We start from the raw sequence: 12,803 nt of genomic DNA, 5'->3' as shown, positions 1-12,803 counted from the left end.
TATATTAAATAAAAACAACTTTTAGTCCCCCATACCTTATTGCTCTATCAACTAAAGATTCTTAAAATAATTTAAAGCACTTGGATGTCCTTGGAAAATAATATTTAAATGTACAATAACATTTTTGTATTACATTTTCATAGATGTTATTAGAAGGAATAGTAAATTGCATATTTCATTCAAAATATGGAAATCTGAAATACTAAAACAAAATTGACAAAATTATAATTGTAACCGTAACACAAATAGTGATTTTTACTACATATTACATACATTTGAGGGTATAAGAATATATTTTTCTTGGTTACCTAGAATGCTTAATTGTAAAATGCTTAAATACAGCTCTCTAAGAACATTTCCATGTTCTTATCAATGACCATAAAGCGAATACAAGGCATTTTTCAAAATTTTGAGTGTGAGTTTAGGGGAAAGCAGGATGGAAGGTGACTGAGATCCAGTGTTTAGGTGACGTGGCGAGGTCGTCCAAGTAGCAGGCTGCAGAGGTATGGATGGGACCCAGGATTTTCTTGTCTAAAAATGCTGCAGATGAGTGTACTCAAGCAGAAGGGGAAGAGAATCTAATTACAACTGTAGCAACTTATAATTTTTCAAAACTCAGTTAGGTGTGTGTATGGTCCATTGGTGTCGAGCTTTAACACCTGTTGCCGTAAGTACCATGTTCCACCACAACCCCAGCTTCGGCACACTTGCTGTTAGCAGCTAATTCTTTTTTGGAGAGTCACAAATTGGGAATAAAGTTCTAACCCCTCTTCTTTTCCAGAGTTAGAGTGATACTGCATGCTTCTTCCTTTTACTCTCCCCCCAAGGGTGGCTTGAGGGATGATAAGAATGTTGCCAGGTAGATCCAATACAGAGACACGCTTGCCATTTTCTGTTTCACTTAATTTCACATTTAACAGTGTATTAACCATTTTGGCAAGAAGCTCTTTATCAGCTCCCTTGAAAAAGCACAGGTGGATCACTAATCCTCTCTGGACCTCCACCCACTGGGCCGCGGCGTCCCCTTCGGCGGGGCGTACTTGCAGCCGGGCGTGCAGGCACTGCTGCAGGAGGGCCCGGGCCTGAGGTGCCCGGCCACTTTCAGCCATGGCTCAAGCCCGCGCGGATATCCCCCAGGTTCCAGCCACGCGCCGCACAGGCCCGCCCCCGGCGCTCAGGGAGCGTTGGGCGGGGCGGGAGGCCTTAAATTCTTGTTGAAGAGCTAAGCTATGTTCATTATTGAAAATTTAGAGGAAAACAAACTACCCATAATCCCAGGATCCAGAGACAATTATTATTTATAATTTTGATTCCCAGCATAAAACCCACTAGGTTGTGATGTATTATCCTTTTATATATCCTGTTGGATTTGATTTGCTAATGTTTTGTTAAGGATTTTTGCACATATATTCATGAGGAATTTGAGTCTGTAGTTTTATTTTTTGTAATATCTTTTTCTAGTTTTGTTACCAACCCTCTCAAGTTGGTCTCCAACAAGGGTCCTTCTGCCCGGTGTCCTTTGTGCCGATAGAACGAGACCGAGTTTGGTTCAGAAGCAAAGGAAAGCTTTACTCTTTGGTCAAAGACAGGAGAGGCGCGAGCTTGCGCTCTAGAGCACGCGCGCTCCTCACAGGCTGTGGGTGGGGTTCCTTAATAGGGTTCTCCTTAATTGGGGAGGGGGCAGAATTCTCATGGAGCCTGCGCAGCTGCTCACGTTCTAGATCGCAGTGCCGGGCTGGAGCAGCGTCTCTGCACACGGCCCGTGGAGCTGAGGTGTTGGCTGCAGGCATTTCGCAGGAGCCCTGGTCTGATGTGCTGGGTGCAAGGCCTCTGCATGCGGCACCCTGTGAGCGAGTGAAGCTAGAGAAGCCCAAGGAAAAGAAAGAGACAGGTTAGACTTTATTTTATTGCCCAGCTTCTATTTTTATTTCCCAGGAATTGTTAATTGGCTTTGCTGGTGAGAGTTTTGGTATCAGGGTAATGCTGCCCTAATAAATTGAGTTGGGATGTGTTTCCTCCTCTTCTTTATTCTGGAAAAGATTGTGTAGAATTGGTATTATTTCTTCCTTAAATGTTAGTAGAATTCACCAGTGAAATTATTTGTTTGTTTGTTTATGCAACTTAAAACAAAACTCCTTTGCTAACTCCCAGTTCTGTAGGGCAAACATCTGGGCATGGCATGGCGGGGTTCCCTGCTCAGGTTCTTATAAGGCTGAAGTCTAGGTGTCCTCATCTGGACCCTGAGCTTCTTTTCTGAGCTCAATTGACTGAGTCAGAATTCAGTTCCTTGCAGCTATAGGATGGAGCTCCGTTTCCTTGATGGCTGTCAGCTGGAGGCCACTTTCCATACTCCTCGTCACATGACCCTCACAGTCTTCAAAACATGAAGTGGAGAATATTTCTGTAGTAATCTGCTAGGGCTGCCACTACAAAACACCACAAACTGGGTTGCCGAAACAGAGGAAATTTATTTTCTCACAGGTCTGAAGTCCACAAGTCCAAGATCAAGGTGCTTTCTGAATTGGTTTCTGGTGAGAGCCTCTCTTCGTGGATTGTAGATGTCTGCTTTCTTGCTGTGGCCTCACATGGCCTTTTCTCTTGAGTGTGCAGAGAGGGGGTGGTCTCTGGTGTCTCTTCTTCTTATAAAGACGCTAGTTATAGCACATTAAGGCCCCAGACTTATGATCTCACTTAACTTTTATTACTTTCTTATGGGCCCTGTCTCCAAATATAGTCACATCGAGGTTAGTGTTTCAACAAAGGCGTTTTGGGGAGACACAGTTCAGTCTGTAATACTTCCTTATGTCAAATTCCTCTCATGCTTCAAAACTCTCTCACCAGGGAAAGTGTATCATCGTTTAAGGGCCCATATGATTAGATCAGACCCACTGAGAATATCTCCCTATCTTAAAGTCAACTGATTTGGGATCTTAATTACATCTGGAAAGCCCCCTCACAGCAGTACCTAGACTAGGTTGTTTTGGATTTGTTTTTTAGTTGAAGTATAGTTGATCTACAATATTATATAAGTTACAGGTGTACAATACAGTGATTCACAGTTTTTAAAGGTTATAATCCATTTATAGTTATACCAGTGAAATAATTTACTAGAGTTTACTGAAAGGTTTAAACATCAATAGTTACTTTACTTGTTATAGATTTATACAGAATTTCTATTTCTTCTTGAGTAAGTTTTGGTAATTTGTGTCTTTTATGTTATTGCCATAAAATTCTTTTAATTTTTATCAGATTGGTAGTGATGTCCCATCTTTTCATTGTTGATTTTGATAATTTGTGTCTTCTCTCTTATTCAGTCTAGCTAAAGGTTTTTCTTTTTTTTAATCTTTTCAAAATACATACTTTTGGTTTAATAGAATTGATTTTGTTTTATGTTTGTTTTTTTGTTTTATTGATTTCTACACTGATCTTTGTTGTTTCCTTTCTTCTGCTTAATTAAGGTTTAATTTATTCTGCTTTTTCTAACTCTTAATGTGAACATATGTAATTGACTTGTAATATTTCTTTTTTAATATAGCTATTCAGTGTTATGAATTACCCCCAACCACTGCTTTAGCTGCGTCTCATAAATTTTGATATATTTTGTTCTGTTGATTTTAAATTCATGTTTTTAAATTTCCTTCTTGATTTCTTTTTTTGTCCATGAGTTATTTAGAAGTGCATTGTTTAACTTCCAAATATTTGGAGATTTCCCAAGTTTCTTTATGTTGATGATCTCTAGTTTAACTCCATTGTGGTTAAAGAACATCTTTTAAATAATTTCAATCATTTAAAATTTATTTAGATTTGGCTTTTGGCCTAGCATATGATCAATCCTGGAGAATGTTTCATATGCACTTTAAAAGAATGTGTATTCTCCTCAATTTAAGTCTTCTCTACCATTATTCATTTTCTGTCCAGTTATTCCGTCAATTATCAAAAGTTGGGTATTGGAATCTCTATAGTTACAGAATTGTCAATTTTTTTTCAATTCTGTCAACTTTTGCTTCATGTATTTGGAGCCTCTGTTGTTAGATGGGTATACACTTATAATTATTATATCTTTTGGATGTATTGACATTTTCATCATTATGAAATACCTCTTTGTCTGCAGTGTATTTCTTGTTTTAAAGTCTATATATCCTGATATTAATATAGACTTTTCAGCTCTCTTATGGTTATTGCTTACATAGCAAATATTTTTCCATTCTTTTACTGTCCGTCTATTTTTATCTTTGAGTTGTGTTTTATAGCCAGTGTGAGAATTTCTGCCTTTTCATTGAATGATTAATAATGTAATTTAATGAAATTATTGATAGGATTGGATTACGTCTATCATTTTGCTCTTTAATTCCTATATATTGCAGATTTGTTTTGTTCTTCTGTTGCCCTTTTACTGTCTTCTTTTGTGTTAAACAAATATTTTAAGTGTAACATCTTTATTGCTGATTTTTAAACTATTTTTAAAATGTATTTTATTAATGATTGCTCTAGGGATTAAAATATACCTCTTACCTTGTCACAATCTAGTTCAATCTTAATTCCAGTAAAATACAGCAACTTTGCTCCAATATAACTCCATTTCAACCCTTCCTTTATGCTACTATTGTTTATATATTATATATATGTATAATAAGCTTAAATATAGTGTTATAATTACAGCTTTACAAACCATTATGGTTTTTAAAGAAATTAAGAGAAGAAAATAAATATATTTATAAGAACTTTATATTTACTGACGTATTTACCATTTCCTGTGTTCTTCATTCCTTCTTTGGATTCAAGTTACGATCTGGTGTCAGTTCCTTTCAGCCTGAAGAACTTCCTTTAGTATTTCTTGTAAAGCTGGTCAGCTAGCAACAATTCTCTCAGTCTTTATCTGGAAATATCTTTATTTCATTTTAATTATTAAAGAATAGTTTTACTAAATATAGAACTCTTGGTTGACAGGTGTTTTTCTTTCAGCAATTTGAATATGTGATTCTACTCTCTTTTGGCCTTCGTGGTTTCTGACAAGAAGTTGATCATTAATCATATTGTTCTCTTGTACATGATGAGTCATCCTCTCTAAGTGGTTTCAAGATTTTCTCTTGTCTTTGCCTTCCAGTAATTTGACTATGATGTGTCTAGATGTGGATCTCTTTTTATTTATTCTCCTTGGGGTTTGTTGAGTTTCTGTGGTCTGTAGATTGTTGTTTTCATCAAATCTGAGAAATTTTCAGCCATATGTCATTAAATATTTTTCTGCCACTTTCTCTTTTAGCCTTCAGGGACTCCAATGACATGTATGTTGATATGCTCATTGTTGTCCCACCAGTCTCTGAGGCTCAGTTTATTTTTCCTTAATCTTTTTCCTTTCTGTTCTTCAGATTGAATGATTTCTAATGAGCTACTGGGCTGGCCAAAGAGTTCGTTCGGGTTTGGTCTGTCAAATGTTACGGTAAAAGCCCGAATGAACTTTTTGGCCAACCCAAAAAATATGTTCAAGTTCACTGACTCTTCTATGACCTCCTCTCATAGATTATTAAATTTCGGCTATATATATTTCAACTCAATTTCCGTTAGCTTCTTCCTTTATAATGTCTGTTTCTTTGTTGAGATTCTGTTTGTTGAGTCATTGCCATTACCCAGTGCTTTAATTCTTAAGCATGGTTTCCTTTAGTTCTTTGAACCTATTTATAATAGCTGCTTTAAAATCTTTACTTGCTAAATCTAAGTCCTGGGCCCTCTCAGAGTTAGTTTCTGTTGTTTGCTTTTTCCCCTGAGCATGGGCCATATTTATTTTGGAGTATGAATCATATTTTGTTTCTTCACATCTCATAATTTTTGTTGAAATCCTGATATTTTAGATAATATACTGTAGCAACTCTGGACTCTGATTTATTTTCCTGAGGTGGTTATTATTGTTTTTATTAACTTGCTTGTACTTAATCAGCAGAATCTGTGTCTCTGCAGTGTGATGCTGAAAACTTGGCCTCTGTGAACTGGTGCCAAATTGAATCTTGGAGACAGAGTTTTGGGTGAAGTAGAAAAGAACAGCTTTATTGCTTTGACAGGCAAATGGGGACACAGCAGGCTCGTGCCCTTAAAAACTGTGTGTCCTAACTTAGGGGGATTTGGTGAGGAGTTTTATAGCAATGGGTCAAGGGTGGGGTTGTTGATAAGGATCAGGGTGTGTGCAGGGCCTGCATCCCTTTAATTAGGCCTCAGGTGGTCTCCTGATGAGCTTCTGTGGTTCTCAAGATTATCAAACTGTGACCTTCTCTCTGGAATGAAGAATGCTTCATCAAGGAGTTAACATCTTCCATTTCTTGGGGGTTTTAGTTCTGCAGAAGAGCTCAAAGATATTGTTACGTGTGTCCCTTGAGGGGGAACCAGGATCCTGTCCCAAGGCTGCACTGTTGTTTCTTGACTGCTCCTCCCTTGTCTCTGCATCCCCTCCCTTCCCTGATTAACAACCATTTGAACCTGCCCTTTGGAACTCAGGGAAGGTCTAGAAAGGGGGACCCAGAAAGGCTTTCATGCCCAGGAGCCCCACAGGGTCCTGCTCGGTTTCAAGTGTATGGCCACTAATGTCTCTGCTCAGTTGTTTTGTTTGTTTGTTTTAAGTTCTTATATTTAATTTTTAGCCTGGCTGCCTAGGGGTTGTCCCCTGTGTCTGCATAGTTTAGTGGTCAGCCAATGATTAGGCAGAGATTGTGCTCAAACACCATAAGTTTATAAGATCCATCCTCTGCTGATGGACGTGTGTGTGGGTTAAGGAATTCATTCAGAGTTCAGTCAGTTTTCAAGGCTGCCTGACTTGTACTTTCTTCCAGGCTCTCTTGACTCTCCCTTGCATAGACACATGCATAGTTTCCTGGTCAGCCAGGGATGCATGGAGAGATTATATAGCTTTTCTATGGCTCTCTCATTTCTAGGATTTCCCCTTTACATTTCTGGCTCGTCAGAGGCTCACTTCAACCAGGACTGCAATTTCAGGCTAGGAGAGCTGTGCGTTTTCCTTTTCAATTCCTACTGAGTTTGCTACTTTTACTGACAACACTGCTGGTTGTGGGTTTTCACCTTCCATTCCAAATCAAATCCACCCCACCTCTGATAGTGAGGCTGCTGGTTTTCACAGCCAGTATTGCCCTGGTAAAATCATCAGGCTAAGTGTGCTAGGGGCACAGGGGAGAGAGCAGCTCCAGGCAGGAAAGCCACAGACTCATCATTCTTTCATAAAATTTTATGCAGCTTTTCATGACAAAATGTTTCTCAATTTGTTATTTCCCTTTGGTTGATTTCCAAAGCCTTGAAATTGTTTCTTATAATTTTGCCCAGTTTTATATTTTATTTTTGGGGGTGAGAATTTGCCAACCTCTTCATTCTCCCACAGCCAGAAGTCTTACCCAATATATAGTTTTAAAATGCAATCACACTGCACATCCTGTTTTCTACACTGAAAAGTCTAACTATTCTAGATTTTTAGTTTGATTTGTGCATTTGATAATTTGGCTTCTTTTTATTGATTTTCTAAATTCCCAAATTGGACTTTTGGGATCATTCCCTCCTTTGACCCAGAATCCCTTTAAAAATTCAAAGAAATCTTAAATGATCATGTAGTCAGGAGATTCCTAACTTGGGCACCTTAAACCCTAAGGGTGGGAGAAAGTAGTAACAGAGACAGGGAGGAGCAATCAATACATTATTTTCAATGTTTGAAAAACTCCCCAGAGAAATTATACAATTATCAGAGATAAGGCTAAGCTAACCACAATGTCCCATTTCTAAGTTTTGGGCTGAAATTACTTCAACTCAAAATAAGAATTCTGGTAATCTTATGCTGATCAGAGGTTTTTGTTGGTAGTTATAAATAGCACCGGTTGCACCGGTTAACAAAAGTGGGATGGTAAGCCAATTATTACCTAATAAAGCAGTTTATTTTAAACTTGGGTGTGGGTCCAAGGGAACAAAGTAACAATCAAAGGGATCCTTGGAGATAAAATAGGTGGAAACCTATGATGTGGCCCAGACCCGCCCTGGTACAGATGAGGGAACCTGAAGCCAGTCCAGTAGGCAAGTTGATGGCAGGACCCAAACCTACATCTATGGGCAACTCAACTTACCCTTTAAGCCTGCAAACATATTACGGCACACAGTACCCGACCACTGTCAATTAAGTCCTATGATTTAAATAATATAAACCATAGACCAGTGCTGTCTAACAGAACTTTCTGCAATCATGGAAATATTCATATTGTACTATCCAAAATAGTAGCCACTAGTCACACGTGGCTATTGAGTGCTTGAAATATGGCTAGTGAAATTGAGGAACAGAATTGAATTTCTAAACTTAATTTAATTACAGTGGCTAATGTTTTGGAGAATAAAGATATAGACATATGTGTCATTCGTAAAACTAAATTCCTCCTCTAAGCTATTCCAAGTATAAAGCAGTTATTTTCAAACTTTAAATCACAGAATCCCTTCTTAAAAAAAAAAGTATATATATATTTCCCAAACCAATTCAGAATGTAAAGTAACAGGGCTAACATGGGGGTGGGCACCTTGGGCACCTCCTCAGAACCCCCAAGACTGCACTGAGCACAGTGTGAAAATCAACAAAAAATGCAGGAGACTAGAGCAGCAGCAGGTATTTCCCTAACAAATATTTACTGAGCAGCAGCTGGCACCAGACACTGGTCTAGAGGTTGTAGGAGGAACCTACACAGGAAATATGACCCCTGCCATGAAGAAACCAAAAAGACAACAATGTTTATCAATAACATCTCAGCCAGGTGCTGACCACACCTTATCTCATTTGGTCATCATATCAGTCCTATGAAGTAAGTGTTATGATCCTCATTTCACAGCTTAGTACACAAGGCTCTGAGAGAGAAATTATTCACCCAAGGGCACACACACAACTGGTCAGGAGGAGTTGGGACCCACGTCGGCCTGACCCAAACCTGCGTTATGCCCCTCCAGAGCTCATCATCCAGGTGGGGTTGTCTGTGCCTGGAGGCTCAAGTGAGCTCTCTTGGGAACTGGAAATGTGAGAAATAATATTACTCTATGGGGGTTAAACTGTCAATGGATCAAAGAGGAGATATTTACAAAATAGGTCCCAGGCCCAGAAGCTTCTGTGGAATATATTCAATGTCCAATAAATAAAGTCAGGTGGGGCTAGGGGTGGGTCAGCCATGAAAGAACAGAAAAGGAGAGGCCAAGATAGATTAAAAAACAAGACAGACACAGGCATAGTCAGGGACCAGAACTTGGCTGAGGAGTTGAGTATTTCTAACCCAGACACAGGCTCCCAGAGCATCCAACTGTGAGATGAATACATCAGTGTGATATTGTGATGTAATAAATATATATTTGGTCTTCATTCTCAGTTCCTGGCACAGAGCTCCTAAAACCCTTGTAGTTTTCTGAGTGATAGGGGCAATAGTAACATCTTTTGTTATCATACTTGGTCTTAGTCCCTGGTTCCTGAAACAAGAGCTTCTAAGAACCTTGGAATCTCAAGAGTGATGAGTATCTTTTCGTATGGTATGAGGTGACAGATGGCTGGGGGCCCTTAGATAGTTTCAGGTTAGGGGCTGGTCACCAGAAAGACCGAGGCATGATTTCTGCCCCACTCTCCAACTTCTGGAGAGGGGAAAGAGCCTGGAAATTGAGTTAATCACCAAATGTCAATGATTTAATCAATCGTGCCAACATAATGGAACCTTCATAAAAACTGAGCAGGAGGGGCTTCCCTGGTGGTGCAGTGGTTGAGAGTCCGCCTGCTGATGCAAGGGACACAGGTTCGTGCCCCAGTCTGGGAAGATCCCACATGCCGCGGAGCAGCTGGGCTCGTGAGCCATGGTCGCTGAGCCTGCGCGTCCGGAGCCTATGCTCCACAACGGGAGAGGCCACAACAGTGAGAGACCCGCGTACCGCAAAAAAAAAAAAAAAAACTGAGCAGGGTTTGGAGAGCTTCTGGGTTGGGGAACACACCAAGGTGTTGGGAAGATGAGGTGCTGAGAGAGGGCATAGAAGCGCCACAGCCACCACTGCTCCTGCGCCAACATACCTTGCTCAGTGCTTCTTTTCTGTTTGGCTGTTCCTGTGTTGTATCCTTTATAATAAACTGGTAGTAGTAAATAACAGTTCTGTGAGCTGTTCTATCATATTATCAAACCTGAGCCCAGACATTCAACCGGCTCTGAAGTGGGGACAGTCTTGTGGGACTGAGCCCTCAAACTGTGGGGACCTCACTAACTCTAGGTAGTTACTGTCAGAATTGAATTAAGTTGTAGAACACCCAGTTTGTGTCTGCAGAAAATTGAAGAATGGCTTGGTGTCATAAACCTCCCATTTGGTGTCAGAAGTGTTTTGAGTAGAAATGGATCATAGTTTCCAGCCTCTTGAGCTTGAAGTCAGGGAATCCTCTGTGTCCAGGCTCACTGTACCCTCTCTCATGGGTCCCCTGCAAGAGGAGGAAGTGCCAGAGAGGGGACACTTTCTTTCCTCCTTGGGGATGCTGTCATTGCAGTTCTTCCGGAAGGCCCTGATCGCTGACTCAGGCTACTCAGCCGTGGTTCACACGTCCTTCTCCCTCTAGAGCCCTCTCTCCTTGGCCGTTCCAACCCCAGAGGAGAATGGGAATTGATAAGTAAGGCCTTAGCCTGAGAGGTTTCTATCCTTGGAGAGGGAGTTCTCATGGTGAATTTTAAAGGTAGCTACTTACAATGACATGGTTTCCCTTGAAGTTTTGACCACAGGGAGCAAATATCCTGATTGAACATTGAGATGTGAGATTCAGGTTTGGGTAGTTGCCAGAGCTCATTGACTCTGAGTGGGCCCAGAAGTTAGCAAAGACTTCAAAGCACCTATTACGAATATGTTCAAAGAATTAAAGGAAACTATGATGATAGCGATTCAGTACATAGTGAGTCTCAATAAAGCAGTAGAAATCATAAACAAGAACCAAATGGGACATTCACTTATGGCATGGAGTGAGGAGGTCAACACATCTTCTCTCAGAAATTATAAATCTGGAAAAAAAACCTGTCAAAACATATATAACATTAACTTCCTAAAACTAAGGAACCCTTTGTTCAAACAGAAGAATACATGGAACTCACCTGGTAAACAAATGGAACAAATGGAAAACACCTGAGAAAGAAGCAGACTGACCACCCTCGACTGTGCCCCAGGCCCCGACTTGCTGCCTTCTTTGATTGGTCTGCAGCTCCCCCTTGAGAACCATGGGGTGCCAGTAAACTGGCATCATGGGGTTAACTCAGGCTCTCAGGGCCTTTAAAGCTGAGGGTAAGATTCTGGATTATCCATAATAATCCCATCTTCAGCTGGCCTTGGTTTAGCTCAGCAGATCTCACTAGAACCAATACCTCCCAGAGGGCTTTTGAGAAATTCGTGGGGATTTTAGGGGTTATCTAATGATTGGGGCTTATTGCTGGCCTGCAGTGGACAAGAGCCAGAGTTGTTGTCCTGCTAAAATGTGCAGGACTGTGTCCCACAATGAAGAATTGTCCTGCATCCCTTGCAACTTTTGAATATCCTTTCAGTCATTCATAAGGTGAAAAACCTGTTTATAATTATTTGAACTTAGAACTAAACTTACTTTACATATAAACAGAAAGTATTTTTTATAGTTTTAATACATGCTGAATTGCTAGGATTGAGCCTACCACATACATCAAGGTAGGTTGTGTTTTGACTTTTTGTTTTTTAACTTCAGCAAATTTTGTTCATCCTTTCAGAAAGTCACATCACTAATAGCACCATGATGTGTAGTATTTGAGTTGTAAGACATCTTGTATCAGTCTGCATTTTCTCCATAATTCATTGTGGCTTCTAACGCAATGCAATCATGTCAGTCATTTACATATTGAAATAGATATTACTTTATCATAAGTTACTTTCCTATTCTCTTTTAAACTACAGCTAGGGCATTGTATTGATATATTTTGAAATTATATGTGTAGGTCAGTTACCTTAGCTATGAATTTCATAGATAAATGGAATTACAAAAGTATTTCATATAAAAAGGGGGTGTTGGGTCTGACAGTTGAGAACCATCAACTTAAACAATATTCTTATCACTTCCACCTTCTCTCTATTACTTTTCATTCAACAGAGGGGCCCAGATAAAATATTAACTAATAAGAGAAACTATGGGGTGAGTACAATTAAATGCCAAAGTAAATGGTTCAGACTGGGCATCTAGGAAGAATTCTTTGAGAAGGTTGCTTAGTGGAGGCTGCAGGAATTAGGGAGGTTTCACAGAAATGAGACTCAAATAGGACTTTCATGGGGGAGTAAGGCTTGGAGGACAGGGGAGGAGAACCTCACCCAGAGCTTTGCACACAGGGAGGACTCTACGCAAATGTGTTGAACACAAAGGGGAGAACAGTCTTAGCCCTCACGTGGTGCAGCACACACCAGGCCACCACAGAGAGACACGGGGCTGTTGTGCACGTTCTGCTCCCTAAGAGGCTCTGAGGGATTTCATCGGTTGGTTATGGATTTCGTTGTTGCAGCACTTCCATGATTAATTATCATCATAGCCCATTGCGGTTGCTAAGGAATAAATGTTTAATTTTCTAATTTAGTGACACTAAAAATGTTGATATTAGAGTCATTCATTTAAATATAAAGATTTCAAATCCCAGTAATAATGGTAGGAGATACTTAATTTGAAATAAGCTACTGCTTTTCAACAATTAACATTTCCAAACACATATTTTGAATGTTCTGTACTTGTGCCAGTGGTATTAAGGTTCTGACGTAGGTTTAGACACCCATACCTG

The 12,803-nt window shown here is 39.9% G+C and overlaps 1 pseudogene; it reads right to left on the bottom strand.

Annotated features, from left to right (window-relative positions):
• Positions 1-608: 608 nt before the first annotated feature.
• Positions 609-1,113, bottom strand: LOC113605970 (D-aminoacyl-tRNA deacylase 2 pseudogene; annotated as a pseudogene).
• Positions 1,114-12,803: the final 11,690 nt, after the last annotated feature.

This window comes from Aethalodelphis obliquidens, unplaced genomic scaffold, assembly GCF_003676395.1.
Source record: "Aethalodelphis obliquidens isolate GAN/ISIS:26980383/991018 unplaced genomic scaffold, ASM367639v1 scaffold3, whole genome shotgun sequence".
In the NCBI taxonomy this organism is placed as follows: Eukaryota; Metazoa; Chordata; class Mammalia; order Artiodactyla; family Delphinidae; genus Aethalodelphis; species Aethalodelphis obliquidens.
This window is presented reverse-complemented; position numbering and strand designations above follow the sequence as displayed.